Genomic DNA, 10,602 nt, shown 5'->3' on the forward strand with positions numbered 1-10,602 from the left:
CGGTCTGGTACGGGCGCGGCACTGAGGGTTGCGATCCGTTGCCGGACACAAAAAAAGACAAAAAGGANGCACTGAGGGTTGCGATCCGTTGCCGGTCATGAAAAAAGACAAAAAGGAAAAACATAAAAAATAAAAAATAAAATAAAAAATAAAAAAAATAAACAGGGGCTGCCACCTTTTTATAGAAGTGAAAACAAGGCTGGAGGCAAAGGGACAGGTGGTGGGATGGATGAGAGACAGGAGGGCTGGAAAGGGTGGGCGCCCAGGCACAATGGGGCCCTCCTTCACAATCTGATCTAGGTCTGCCACCACCTGGAAACTGCCCTCTGTGACCTCGGGGATAAGCCTCCCCTGCCTCTGGGGCTCCCCAGCGATGCCTCGTACAGAAAGTGTGGTCTTTGGGGCCGGCCCGTGGCTCACTCGGGAGAGTGCGGTGCTGATAACACCAAGGCCCCGGGTTCGGATCTTAGGAAAAAAAAAAAGAAAGTGTGGTCTTCGGAGTCACGTGACTCATGTTTAAGGTCTAGCTCAGCATTTACTAGGGTGACCTGAGGCAAGTTACTTAGCCTCTCTGTTCCTCATTACTCTCATCACTAAAATGGGCAGACACCAACCTCTCAGGGCTGTTGCGAGGATTGAATGAGATCACACATGTCTACATGGGACTCGGCACGTAGTAAGTGCTCAGTAAATATGGGCTCCAGGGAAGTCTGCATGCTCCTGGGAGAAAGATACAAAAGTGATTCAGGCACATGATGTCATCTGGAGCACTGGATTCCTCATCCGGGAGAAGTGGACTCCCCAAAGCTTTCCCAACCTGAAGCTAGAGCTGGAAAGCTAGAGAGCAAAATTGCAGATGTCGGCTTCCAGACCCAACTCCACCTCCCTTCCCACTCCATGCTCTCCCACCCCCACCTCATTATACCCAAAATAGGAGCCAATCCTGCCCCTTAGGGCCTCTTGGGCTGTAGACTCGAGGCCCCCACCCTTCGAGATGATGGGAGCTGTAGGCAGAGGAGGAACTCTGCAGAAGCAGCCAAGTGTTCTTTGACTCACAGAAGAGCTGGGGCCCAAGGGGCCAGCTGGAGGTCCACTCTCTGTCTGCTGAAGGCTCCGCTAGACTTTCTGTCTCCTCCACCCCTGGGAATCCAACCATAAGGAGAGCTAATCTAGCTCCCCTTTGCACCACTTGCCCCCAACACAGTTTCCTTCCTGTGCTCTCAGGGAGAAGATGACAGCCGGCAAGGGAGGGATTCGTCTGGAGAGGCTGGTCTAGTTTGGCTGGGTCGCAACATCTGTATCCTAATCAGTGGCCTCCCCCTGCCTGCTTTGACCTGGGAGGGGATGGGAAAGCCCTAGCTCTTCCTAGAAAACAGTGGTATAACTCATCCCCCGGGGTAAGCCATGTAAGAATGCAGTCTTCTTTCTATGGAACTCGTACAACAGTGGAGCTCATTTACTCACCTGTGTTTTTGTTTGTTGTTTTTGTGGCTGGCTGGCTCAGAGATTCATTTACTCACCTTTGGAAGGCAAAAATGTGAAACAGCACACATTTTAACAGAAAACTCTAAAATAACAGTGGCTAAACAAGGTAGAAGTTTATTTCCCCCTCACATAAAACGATTCTGGATATAAGCAGGCCAGGGAAACTCCACAAAGTTTTCAGGGATCCAATTTCCTTCCAACTCATTCTTATGGTCCAAACTGACTGCAAGAACTTCCACCATCACATTTGAGTTCCAGGCAGAGCTTGGCAGGTAGGGAAGAAGTAAGACACGCTCCTTCCTTTAAGGGTACTTCCCAGGGGTCAAACCCAATACTTCCACTTATACCCACAACCCTAAGAAGTCCTAAGGGTCAGAGATTGGCCAGAACTTAGTCACAAAACCACAGCCAGTTCCAAAGAAGGCTGAGAAATGAATTCTTTTATCAAGTGACATTGGGTCTCGTCCTATCTCCTCCAACAGCCACTGTCCTGATTTAGGTCCCTCTTAGCTCTGCAGTAACCACAGATCTGGTCTTCTTGCCTCTAGGCCAAACCCTCAGTTGTCTCCAGTTCTTTATCCAAAATATATATCTAGCCACATCCCTCCCCTGCTCAAAAACCTGCGATGGCTCCCTGAGCCCTTAGAATAAACTGAACTGTCAGCATGGCCTTCAAAAGCTCTTTGCAATCTGACCCCAGCCTTCCATTCTAGCCTCACCTCCAGGCATAGCCCTTCCAGTCCCCTGCACCCAGTCCAGCCCCACCAGATTCCTCAGAGTTCTTCAACTAACCCACACCTCGTCCAGCTACTCTCTTGACCACAACGCTCTTTCTGCCCTTCTATTCCTGATAAACTTCAATTCCTCCTGTAAGGTGCTGCATGAGCATTACCTTCTCCATGTGAAACCTTCCCTGACTCTTTCTTTCCCCCTCTGTGGACCTCCTCAGAAGCCTCCGGAACATTCTATCTTTCACATGCCTGAAGGCGCTCGAGAGGATGCCATCGGGAAGTTTCAGAGCCATTCACACACCCGCAACCATGAGTCTGTGTCTGAGGCCCTGGGGTTTTGTTTTGCACACAGTTGGTATTGTTTAAGGCAACGTTAAGCCTTTCCCTCAGGACTGGAAGCCCCTCAAGGGCCATCATTGCCTTGGTGTCCCCAGCACTGAGCCCAGAGCTGGTGCTGAGTGGGGCTGAGTGAATGAAGGACCCACAGGGAACGCAGCTTCTCTCTCCTCCTTGGTTAGCTCAGGCCAACCCCACCAGGGGTCTCCGCTCTGCCACAGGGGCCAACTCAGCATCTACCACACAGGTCCTCTGGTCCTGCTGACTTGCCCCCTCCAGTCCCCCCTCTCTGAAGTACGGGTGACAACTGACCAGGGGCTAACACCCAAAGAAATAATGTTAAAATGGAACAGATCCAGGCCCTCACAGTTCTCACCCAGATCCACTCTGCTCCAGTGATGAGATGTTTGGTCCATACTGTCTCTACTGACCTCCCAATCTGTAATGGAGACAATGTCATTCCTGACGAGAACAGAAGCCTCTTGCCACCCCCTGGGCTCTTGGGATCAGGGTAAGTACTATGTTGCCTGCCAAGCAGAGACTCCAAGCTCTTCACCCCTCTGCCAGCTCTGGGACACCGAGCCACAGTCTTCAGGGCCAGACTGGCTGCCTCCCCAGACTCTGCAGCCTTTGGACACAGTGTCCTGAGGGTGAGGGGCTGCTTCCTTTGCTTCTGAAGGTGAAGAGACCCCAAGCCCCTCCCTCCTCGTTGCTCAGAGAAGTCCTTCAGTTACTACCCAGGAAGTAGGCGTTACTTTTCCTGTGGAGAAGTCCCTGCAGAAGACTTTTGTCACACTGCCACCTTGAAAATATGGCTGGGCCAGTAACACCTCCTTGCCCAACAAGCCTCAGGCCCTGGTTCTGGAGCTCATCTCCCCTCCCCTTTCAAAGAATCTTCCAGCTGGGCTTGGGTGCCTTTCCTGGGGGAAGAGATGGTTAGGATTCCCAGGCCAGGGAGATTCAATATTTATTTTGATCCCCCGCCTCACGTGCGCACACACACACCAGCATCATGTTCCGCACCTTTTATGCACCTGTAGCACTTCACACCTTGCCTGTGGTCCTTCAGATGCTAATTCATAACTGTCTGTGGTTGTCTATGAACCGGCACCATCTCTATCTCTTATGTGCCTGGCACAGAGAAGACGCTCGATAGATGCGGTCATCCTCTTCTCCCCCATCTTCTCCCCAGATCCTCGCTCTGTGAACAAGGGGATCTTTGGAGCTGGCCCCACCCCTGGGAGGACAGAGGAATTACCCGGAAGCCTTGCCTCTTCTGGGACAGCTTCCCTGACTGGTGACCATGGCACGGTCTGCTTGAAACTTGGTGGAGGTGATCTGGTCCACCTCTGTCCCCCTTCTCCAGGAAATAATCATCAGATCTGAAGTCACTAAGCACTTACAATGTCCTGTGCTACATAATCAACTTTCACTTTCTCATTTAAAACACACAGCCAGCCTCTGAGATGGTTAGAAAGACTTGCCTGAGGTCACACAGCTAGTAAGAAGCAGGCTCTTCCTCCCTGCCCGACACTGCCTCCTTGCAGGGCCTCAAGCTCATTCTTGCACATCTGCCTGCCCTTCTGCTACCTGCTGGCTGTGGGGCCCTGCGTGAGTTACTTCACCTCTCTGAACCTCCATTTTCTCATCTCAAACATGGGGACAATAATACTTCCCTTGAAGGTGGCTGGGAGATTTCCATACACTGAGCATGTAAAGTTTGGAGCCTGGCACATAGTAGATGCTTCATGGGCAGAAGCTGCCACCCGCCAGCATCCCTCAGGCCTCCCAGCAGAGTGGGGGAAGGAGGAGGATGGGGTGACCCACTGTCCCCATCCAGAGACCAAGGAGCAGAACCACCCAGCTGTTGTCCAGAGGCAGGACAGCCCCAAGCTATCAGCGGGCTCTCCATGTCCCTGAAGGCTCAGTTCCACATCACAGCCGATTAGTTACAAATAGCTTCCTCTGCTCAAGTATCACTTACACAACAGAGAGAAAGGGGCGATTGTTCCTGAGAAGGGAGGTCTCCCCCGGCCCCTCTCACCAGAGCAGCTGAGAGACGCAATGGGGGTGAGAAACGGGCTTAGGAGGAGAAGGGGGTATAGTCACAGGAAACGAGGACGTGGTGGGTCCCAGGCAGGTGGGAAGGGACCAGCCAAGTGTCCACCCCTGGTGGGCAGCTGACAGGCAGAGGGCCAAGGCTGAGTTGCGAAAGCAGGAAGGAAAGGTACCTGCTGGTGCCAGCTCATGAGCCTGATTCCTCGACAGCAGCTTGCCAAGTACCCCGAACTGGGGAGGGACTGCCTCGCTCTTGGGTAGCTGAGCATAGCAGGTGCCTGGCCTCTGGATTTCATGAGAGCTTCTGACACCACCGGGATCCAAACAAATGCCCTCCCTCAATGCAGCCATGGATGGCTGGTCCCCCAGCCCCCCAGGTTTCACTAAAGTGCAGGCTGTTGAGGCTGGGGCCTGAAGAGCCTGAAAGAAGACTCAGTGTCAGGGAGGCTGTCTGGACATGAGGTGTCTCCCTTTGGCCTTGGTGGTCCTTGCCTTTGCTGCCACCACGAAGCTAGGTCCCTCCATTAAAGCATGGGGCCAGGCATGCACAGAGTCCCCCTTTGTCATTCCTCTTAGCACAGCTGAGACCAGCTGGCATTTTCACAAAGGGCTTTACTAAATACTAAGGGAGAACAAAAGGGAAATAATTACAGAAAACACGAAAAACCCAGCCCTGGCTGCCAAGCTCCCAAAGTACAGGTTTCTATTCCTTTGGTGACGACACGTCGCCCCAGAGGCCTGGGACAAGGCTGTGGGCACCTTGCCTGGCTTCCCTTGTTCCCAACCCCTGTGGCGGGTGCCATCTTGTTTCCTACCCCTGGGAACCACTTGGTCACCCATGGGCTCTCCTCCTGGCCCCCTTCCAACTTGGCCCCACCTCGGGCCTCCCACTGGGTTCTGGGCTCTGGCCCGAAGCATGAGCCTTGTCCCCTGGGGGCTGGTGGGGCTGTGGTGACCAACCCAGCACATGATTACACAGTAACAGGAGGAGGTTCTCCCACACTTAAGTCCCACCACCGCCAGAGAGGCCCACCCAAGTTGAAAGGTCTTGAGTACGGGGTCTAGGAGGGGGACCTTTGAGGAGCTGAAGGACATTTGAGTAAAGAAGGGGCAGACTTAGGACATTTTCTCTGTGGGGAGAGGACTAGTCTCTGAGGATTGGCCCACTCAACACATATCAATAAGCCCCTCCTCTGCACCAGGCACCGAGCAAGTGCTAGGGATGTAAGGGTGAACAGGAGACACAGGATCTGCCCTCCTAGATCTTACCATCTTTGAGGCAAGACAGATGCAACCAGGCAGTCATGGCACTGAGGGACAGGGGCCACCATGGAGGGGCAATTCAAGATGCTGTGGGAACCTGGGTGAGGGGCATCTTGCCCAGCGTTGGTGGCCAGAGAAGCCATCAGATCCTGCCTGGGAGAAGCATGTGGAAAGAAGGAGAAGGGCTTGGGGTTGAGGCTGGGGTGGTCCACGGGAAATCCCTGCCCAGGAGGGAGGGGGAGAAGGCAGAGGTCAACCAAGCATCTTCTTGGTGGGGACTTTGGCCAACTGTTGGCGATAAAGCACGTCCAGAGTATGAAGTGAAAAAGTCCTTGGCAAAGAGCTGCCTAGTGCTGTTCTCTCTGCCAGCCAGGAAGGGGGAAATTTCAGTCCTTGGACACGTCATTTCTCAGCCACCTCTGGTCATACCCAGGTCCAGGGCTCAAGGACAGTGTCAGAAGGAGAGGGCCACTTGAGACATCTCTCTGGAAGCAAATGCTGAATTGTCCTTAAGAAAGAAGGAAAGGTCATAGTTGGGGGAAAATTCAGAGGGTCAAGGCAATGGAGAGGCTAAACCTAAATGGGAAAATGAGTCAGGAAGCTGAAAGCCAAGACGTTGGGATGGGTCGGGGCAGGTGTTTTCAGGCTAAGAGTATGACTAATACAGGTGTGGGAAGCCCTGCGTTGGTGAGCAGGCTCAGGAGCCCAGGCTGGCCTGCCAGCATGGCACACAGACTGGAGTCCACGGCTGCTCAGGGTCCCCTGCACTGCTGTGTCCCAAATGGTGTTGCTCCACCCTAGCCCCTCATGTTTATCTGCATTTGCCCAACCCCCTGTGAAAGGGTCAGCTCCTGATCAGCACCTGCCCCTCCCACACATCGGCCATCAGTTTGTCAAGTGTCTGCTCTGCTCCCACGAGGGGCAGACCCTGCCTTCAAGGTACTGGCTGTCTGGTTGGAGACAGAGCTCACGCTCACTGGAAGGAGCTTTGGAGAAAGATCTGTGCTTGACTCCCATCGCTGTTCCTTCCTGAGTAGCTAAATGACTATTGGCACATTACTTGCATTCCCTGGGCCTCCATTTTCCTGTCTTCGAAATGGGAATAATTAAAACCTACCTCAGAGGGTTATGGTCAGAATTCAATGAGCTGAGGGGTTTAAAGCACTAGGCACACCGCTTGGCATACAATAGGTGCTCAATAAATATTAATTCTGTCCCAGAAACAACAATAAGTGATTGTATGATTAACAGTTAAGTGCTGAATTGTGAACACTGACTCTGCCGTCCCCTTAGTACCTGGATCTACTCAGCAGGTCTCAGTGACAACTGAGAACTGATCGCCTGGATTGCGATGGTGAGAATTAGTGTGTGCACGTGTGTGTGTGCGTGAGTGCATCTTCTTGCTCTTCTGCACCTGGCAGAAGCATAAGATTATTTCTTTTCTTTTTTTTGGCAACTGGCTGGTACGGAGATCCGAACCCTTGACTTTAGTGTTATCAGTACCATGCTCTAACTGTGTCCATGCCATCAAGGACTCTGCTCTGTAACTACAGTATTTTCATTCCTCTAATAAGAGTCAATTCTTGAATTATAAATCACCCCAGGTGGTTTATCAGTCCTCACACAACCCTATGAGGTAAGTACTGTTATTGTTCCCACTTCACAGATGGAGGAAGCCAGGGCTCTGAAAGCCAAGGGAGTTACTGGAGGTTCTGTGGCTGGTGGGTAGTGGAGCCACAGTGCAGGGGAGCAGAGCTACCAGCACCTTGCCCTGGCCTGAGAGTGAGCAAGAATACACTTTTATTTGGTCCATGGAAATGTGGGAGTCTTCTTGGTTTTCTCCACCTCGCCTACCCTAGCTAATTCGTCTCACAACCCAGGAAGCCAGGTTTAGAAGGGTATGGTCCCAGTTTAGTGACAAAAGACTGACGGGCACTTGTGGGAATCACAGACATTGCCCAAGGTAATAAATTCACTCTGGTGTGAAGAAAGAGCACTTCAGCATCCCCAGCCCTCTGTACCCCCTGATACACAGACACATAAACGTAAACTTCCAGGGACCTGGACATCACATCGCCAGCACCTGGGGCAGTGTCTGGAGCATAGTAGGGCTCAAGCAATACGAGGTACATGAAAGAATGAAAAAATGAATACAAACCCACATGTACACAGTATATACACCCCTATACAAACACAGTTATAGGCAAATATGCCCAACACATAAGTGCCCGAAACATTCAGTATAGACAAGCATATACAATACAGATACTCAAATGCACACACATGCTCGCCTGCACACAATACACACCTGTGCCCACGTACTCAAATCCAAATCCAAAAAATGAACACACATAAATGCATGCATATATATACACAGATGTTATGGGCAAACATATGATACAGATATCCACAGACACACGTCTGCTTACCCTCACGCACATGCACTGCAACCCTCCTCCATGACCCTGGGCTCAGGAAGGAGTCTGTCTACACAGCATGTTGGAGCTCGTCAGAATGTTCTTTGCAGCCCCCGCTGGCTCCTGGACCTCCAGGCTTAGGGCTGGCCAGGCAGGAGGCGACGTCTCTGGCAGCCCCTCGTGGGTGGGCAGGCAGGCAGTGGACGCAGAGGTCACTGGGGTGAGAGCTGGGGCTGCCCTGGCCTTCCTGCCTCTGGCTGGAATGTGAGCTGTAGGGGCCACCTCCCAGGCCTTCCTCCTCCCCCTCAGCGGCCCACCATTCCCAGGCCCAGCCAACTCATGACTCCAAATCCTGACAGGTTCTTGCAGCCAGGGAGCTGGGCCCGGAGGGTGGTGAGGGTGGTGGTGGTAAAGAACAATCAAGGACCGAGGGGTGGCACACACAAATGCACAATCACACACAGACGCCCGTCCACGTATTCACACACAAAGACACACACATGCAGAGACACAGGCAGGCATACAAACTGACAATCCTACTGAACCCATATTCAGACACAGCCGACTCAGAGACATACACACACACACACACACACACACACAATCTCACAAGCCTACAGGGATGACAAGAGACCCGACCCACACCAGAGTCCTATTTGGACGTACACTTGGCACATGCAGACATTCAGACCACACAGAGACTCAGACACATAGCACACGTGTCTTCACAGTCACACACAAATGCCCACGTACACACGTATACACACACAGACCCCTTTCCGGGGACCCCTGCCACTAGGAGCAGCTCCTTCTCTCCTGGGACCAGGAGGAGGTGCCCTAGGCCACTCTCCACCGTAGGTGGCTTGTGTCTCAGGGACAGTCAGAGAGGACTGCTTCCCCAGGAGGAAATAGTGCCAGATCCCCAGCCAGGTGCCCTGGGGTGTCTCCCATGGGTGGCCCACAGCTGGGCTGTTCTTTTCTCTGACTTCCTGGCCAGCAGGTGGTGTAGCGGGTGGGTGTAGTGGATTGAATTATGTCCCCCCAAAACTCACTGAAGCTTGAATTGCATCCCACAGGTTTTATGCATTAGACACGTGGCCCCCACTGTGACTGTTAAGAGTGTGGGAAATCCTATTATGTTAATTGAAAGGTGGGGCCTAGAAGAGGTGATTAGATTGTAGGACCGTGCAGTAGTGAATGGATTACAAATGGTGGTCAGGGACGTGGTTCTGAGGGCTTTAAAAGAAGAGGAGAGTCTGTCTGTCTTTGCTCTGCCATTGTTGCCACCACCAGGACCCTCACAGATGTGTTCCCTGGACTCTGGAGTGGTGGGAAATCTATTATGTTAATTGAAAGGTGGGGCCTAGAAGAGGTGATTAGATTGTAGGACCATGCAGTAGTGAATGGATTACAAATGGTGGTCAGGGACGTGGTTCTGAGGGCTTTAAAAGAAGAGGAGAGTCTGTCTGTTTTTGCTCTGCCATTGTTGCCACCACCAGGACCCTCACAGATGTGTTCCCTGGACTCTGGAGTTCCCAGCCTCTGAAACTGTAAGCAATAAATTTCGTTTTCTTTATAAAATACCCCGTCATATGTATTTTGTTATAAGCAACAGACATGGACTAATACAGTGGGGGCGCTGGTCTGGAGTCCCAGGGCTTGGATTTTGTCTCTGCGGGTTCCTCGGACACCCGGGCGCGCGCGCACTTTCCAGAAGTGCCTCTGTGCGTTGCCATAGGCAGGCAGGGGCACTCGCGGGGACTGGGTGTCTTCTGTCAAACGGGGCTAGTGATCTCTTCACCCCCAGGACTGTGGGATGGCATTGGACTAATACAGTGGGGGCGCTGGTCTGGAGTCCCAGGGCTTGGATTTTGTCTCTGCGGGTTCCTCGGACACCCGGGCGCACGCGCACTTTCCAGAAGTGCCTCTGTGCGTTGCCATAGGCAGGCAGGGGCACTCGCGGGGGCTGGGTGTCTTCTGTCAAACGGGGCTAGTGATCTCTTCACCCCCAGGACTGTGGGATGGCATGAGATGGCCAGGAAGGGCCAGACCAAGCTGCTGCCTTCCCAGGGATCTGGGGGCCGCGGTTCCTGCGGAGGCCGTTATAGTCACGAGCCTCGGTGGCAGATGTCGGGCTCCACGCCTGGATGCCGCCACCCAAGGGGGCTGGTCCGGAGGAGCCGGCGCGAAGCTGTGGGCCCCCCTCGGCGGGCTGGCACCCCAGGGTGCTATCTGGGTCAGCGGACGCCCTAGGCACCGGCCCGAGAGAAGCTGCGCGCAGGGCTCCGGCGGGGCGTCGGGATCTGTGCCCG

This window comes from Galeopterus variegatus, unplaced genomic scaffold, assembly GCF_000696425.1.
Source record: "Galeopterus variegatus unplaced genomic scaffold, G_variegatus-3.0.2 Scaffold325, whole genome shotgun sequence".
Classification (NCBI taxonomy): Eukaryota; Metazoa; Chordata; class Mammalia; order Dermoptera; family Cynocephalidae; genus Galeopterus; species Galeopterus variegatus.